General features: G+C 34.9%; 1 non-coding gene across 1 annotated transcript; it reads left to right on the forward strand.

Annotated features, from left to right (window-relative positions):
* The first annotated feature begins 3,994 nt into the window (after nucleotides 1-3,994).
* On the forward strand, nucleotides 3,995-4,180 carry LOC114820771 (U2 spliceosomal RNA). The gene has a single exon (XR_003768249.1). It is a non-coding gene; the product is annotated as a U2 spliceosomal RNA (small nuclear RNA).
* Nucleotides 4,181-5,176: the final 996 nt, after the last annotated feature.

Below are 5,176 nucleotides of genomic sequence, written 5' to 3' on the forward strand. Positions count from 1 at the left end.
TAGTTTCATTTGTTTAAAAAAAAATGGCGGGAAAATTGGAACACCCAGAAAATGGAAATATGGGGTTAAAATTTTGGCCGGAAAATATAAAATATGGGTTAAAATGATGTAACTAAGGCTAACTAATGATGTCATTAATGATAAGTGATGAAGTGAACAAGTATTGACATTAATTTATACGAACTTAAAATTTTTAAATTTCTGAATCTCCAAATGGACCCCTCTTAGCCAAGTTAAACACTAAATTTGAGAGTGAAAATTCGTTTCAATACTTATTCAGGTAATCACTTAATGTTGTGACCTAACTAATGTCCAATTTTCGGTTCTCAAAACTAATGTCCAATTTTTAAAACATTAAATATTTTTTTGGAGTGTTTTTAAAGGTGTAAATTACATATTACCACTTCAGGTTTGTGGTCAATTTTAATTCCTTACAACATCTTTTAAACATTTCAATTTCATACATTTACTTATCATTTTATTTCAATTTCATACATCCGTTAGAAAATCTGTCAAGTAAACGGTTATGTGATGACATGATAAATATGGGATCCACATTTGTGCTGACATGGCTGCCAAATTTGTGCCATGTGGCAAAAAAAATAATTTTTATACATTTAAAATATTATAATATTTATCCTATTTATAAAAAAAATAAAAAAAATAAAAAAAAACCCATAAACCATTCCCCTCCCCACCCCCCCCCCCCCAAAAAAAAATCCAAAAAACCCACCCCACCCCCACCTCCACACTTCCACCATAGCTTCTTCACCTTATATCATGGGTATGGGTCATAGATTCAAGATCTAAACAAAGTTTGGATCTTTACAAAGATTTTGAGCTGATAAAAAATAAAAAACAAGTTTAAAAAAATGGGAAGCAAATGGAGGAAAGCCAAGCTTGCACTTGGGTTGAATTCATGTCTCTATGTTCCTCAAACTAGAAAGGAACTACCACCCTCATCGAATGACGTTACCGCATCTAGATTATCCGACAGCGCAACCCCCCACTTCCAATCCCCACTCCCTAGCCGACCCCAACCTGTAGCCCACAGACCACAGCCTTTACCCGAACCCGTATCCCACAAATTTCTTGAATCTTACTTGTCGAGACAGCTTGGATAGATGTCATTATGAATTGTGGGGTGGGGAGTTGTGGGGGAGGTGGGGATGAGGCGGGTTTTTTGGATGGGAGTGGAGGTAAAGAGAGTGGAGGAGAGGGAGAAGGTGGGTCAGAGATGGGGGGGGGTTGGGTTGCGGGGAAGGTGAAGGATTTCTGGGAGTGTATTATCATTATTTTTTTAAGGGTAAATTATTATAATATTTTAAATGTGGTAGCCATGTCAGCTCTTAACGAACTAATGGATGAAAAATGTAACAGGTGTATTATATTGAAATAAAATAGAACTTGAAGTATGAAAGTAAAATTTTTTAAAGATATTGTATGAGGTTGCAATAAACTTCAAACCTAAGGTGGTAAAGTGTAATTTACCCTTTTTAAAGGTTGAGACCAATTTAAGATTACTCTTAAAGATTAAATGACTCCAAAAATTAAATAAAATTACATTAGGAAGGACAAAACTGTAAAGTAGCCGCGATTGGGAAGTAGATTGGCGCTTATATTGCGGGGTACCAAGTTTGAAAATCAAATTAGATGTTGCTGTTGCAAAAGCAAAACAAATAGCGCACTTGGAAATCTCCTTTTCTCATTCTTAATTCGCTTTCCTGTTATCAAATCAGATTAATCGCACTCTTGTCTTTTTCTTAGCCATTTATCCAGTTAGGGTGCGTTTGTTGTACCGGACTATCTCGGACTGAACTAGCTTTAGGGACTAACCTGGATTGGCCTAGACTAGATTAAGCTAGATTAACTTAGTGAAGCGTTTGGTGCAGTGTTTGACTAAAAAGCTAGATAATAACAAATTATAATATTATATTATTTAATTCATATTTATTAATATTTTATATTATTTAATACATATTTAGTAATATTTTATTACTACTCCCGTCTGGTTTTTTCATTCTAGAAACCGCCAATCTCTATTCTCAATTCTTTTCCGCTAATCCCCCATTTTCTTCCTTATTTTGCTCCGTCCATCTCCCTCTGTTTTTTCCAAATTTTTATTTGTCCATCTCCCTTTTCATCTCCATCTTTTTCTTCGTATTTCTCTCCGTTCATCTTCCTCTTTTCTTCCTAATTTTTATGGGACACAATTGGCGAATAAGAACCCAAATCAGAGTCTAAGTCATCTGGGTATTCATGGGTCTGCTTCTCTGGCATCAATGGCGAAGGTCTGCGATCAAGGAGTCTGGACTAGGTGCAGTGTGATTAGAGTGACTGCTGTGTGTTTCAGAAGCACAACGATTTTTGTAAATTTTTTGGCCTTTTTGTTTAGAATTTTGGATTTTGATCTGGTTTTGAAAGTGGAAATATTACAGAATTTTTTGCCTATTTTGCTTCGAATTTTGTTGGATCTGGATTTAGAAATGGTAGATGAAAGGGGCGAAGCAAGGCATAGTTTATATATTGGACTTGGGTTCCGAATCGTATGAGGGACGAGTAGATGGGAGGGGCGAAGCAAGGAGGGATGAAAGCAAGGAGGAGTTGACTTAGCAGTCCAGTCGATTTTGGGGGGTCTCGTTAAGACCCTTTAGCGAAGTGCTTAGTCCCATTTAGTCGGGACGAGTATCATTAAAGCTTGTCCCGGTTTGTATCAAACAAAGGACTAGACTACCACTTAGTCCATTCCAATCTAGTGAATGCTAGTGAGTGCAAACAAACGTACCCTTATACTATGTTTGGATGAGGGAAATAAACTTGAAATTTAGATAAAAGTCAAAATTTATAAATTGACATACACCAAGGAAGAAAATATCGGTAATATCGGAAATATCGGTAGTCCGAAAACACGGAAATATCGATGGAAATATCGGGGATAATATCGATATCGATAAAAATTACATGGAAACCACGGAAATTGTAAGAAAAACTTGGAAATTTTTATTGAAACTTTGCAGGATGTTTATTTAGTCAATTATCTATTAGTTTATCACAAAAAATTGGAAGGAAATGCATTGCATGATGGATTTAACATTATCAAGTTGATTATATAGCGAGCTGGCAAACATTGTGAGTGTAGAAAATATGTAGTAATTAATGAAAGAAGTTTAAACACACCGTAATCTTTATATATAATGAATTAGTATAATATTTTACACTTTATACATTGCATGATATTAACAATTTAATGCTCATTTGTACAACTAAATATATGCAACTCGACAAGATTTAGACATGAGTGAGTGAGAAACAAAAAAAAGAGGGGCACTTAAGATCTAAGAGAGGAATTTTAGGAGAATTTAGACATAGTCATGAAGAAATGAATCACAAAAAGATAGATATGCGAGATTAGAAATGCAACACGTGAGGGATTTGCAAATGACTGCTTAAAATGAGTCATTAACAAATTTCTTTTACATATCTTTGTAATGTTCATGTGATACATTTCTAATTCCTCCTATTTAACTTTGTGCGACATATTTCTTCTTCATTTGCCTAAAATGCATGCCTTGTAGTTTGGGAGTCTCTCACCCAAACATACATGTAGTATTGGGTGTGGTAACTATTTGTAATAACTTTTTATAGTGGAAACTCAACTTCCTTTAATATGCAAACATATATGCTTCAGATCCATGAAGAAAACTAAGGTTTCAACCCCAAAATTAATTGGCAATAAGAGTTATGACACAACTCCTAATAAACTTTGTGAGGAATTTCTTAATTAACTATCGGATTTGGAACTTTTCTTACATCCATGCAGTAAGATGAGGAAAAAAGAACTTTGCTTCTAGTAGTTATCCCACATCGGCCGTGCAATAGAACTGAGCAAGCAAACAAGTCTATAAAAGCTAGTTTGCATCCCACATCGGCCGTGCAATAGAAGTGAGCAAGCAAACAGGTCTATAAAAGCCACATTCCAAAGCTGACAAAGGCATTCTTTTCTCGGTCTTTTGGCTAAGATCAGATGTGGTATCTGTTCTTGTTAGTTTAATATTTTCAGTATTTTTGAAGTATTTCGTGATATTATCGGTAATATCGCGATATTATCGGTAATATTGCGATATTTTGACGAAAACTTATTGGATACCTATTAAAATATCGGTAAAGCAAAAAACCGATAATATCGGCGAAATATCGCCGATATTATCGATATTTAAAACCTTGACATACACTAATTCCCTTATTTGGATTCATAAATATAGAAATTTAGAATTTCCATGTAGAAAAAGAACTTGGAATTTAAGACCTCTAATTTCCAAGTTTAAATTCCATGTAAATAGGTGTCATTTCTCAATTTCTATGATTGAGGGCTTAAAAATAACAAATTACGTATTTAACTCTATTGTTTTTTTAGATTAACCAAACAAGAAAATTCATAAATTCTAGAAAATAAAATCTCGTCATTTCAATTTCTGTTATTTTAAAATTTATTAGTAACCTTAAATTTCTTCGTCCAAAACATAGTGTTATGGTTTTGAGCAGAAATCACACCCCTTTCTTGGTTTTCTTAATTTGTCGTCCAATCCAGTTTTCATTTCTCTTGAACGTTTTGTTGTGTTTTGTTTAAATCGGAGATGGGGATTCAAGATTTGAGGACCAATTATAGGGTCTGATTTTGATGCAGTTAGGGTTATGGGTCCGGAAGTAATAGGCTGAAAAGGCAGACAAAGATATCAAGGACTGATGATTGGGATCATCTAAGAGTTTTTCAGAGTGTTTGATGATCTAGTTGATCATGAGGGAGGGACCCAGAAGTAGAAGCACCACAGACGACCATCTTTTGATATTTGATTGTAGAGTTTGATGAAGACATTGAGGAGGGGCTAAGAATCACAGATCATGAATTGGATGATGATGATGATGATGATGAGGATGAGGACTTGATTAGGGGTTTTCTTAACTATATTGGAGATTAAGATGATTAAACCCTCAAAGAAGCGGATGTACCTGATCTAGAGGCGGCGCCGCGGCGGAGGCCGAGGAAGAGGGCTTATTAAAGAGTTTTTCAAATAATCACAAATCGAATACTCTTTAGTACATGTGAATAATTAATTCCCTACAGTCATGGTTCTCCTTTAATTCTATTGCTTGCATCTTTTCTCTCATGAAGTCTGCA

This window comes from Malus domestica, chromosome 13 (genome assembly GCF_042453785.1).
Source record: "Malus domestica chromosome 13, GDT2T_hap1".
In the NCBI taxonomy this organism is placed as follows: Eukaryota; Viridiplantae; Streptophyta; class Magnoliopsida; order Rosales; family Rosaceae; genus Malus; species Malus domestica.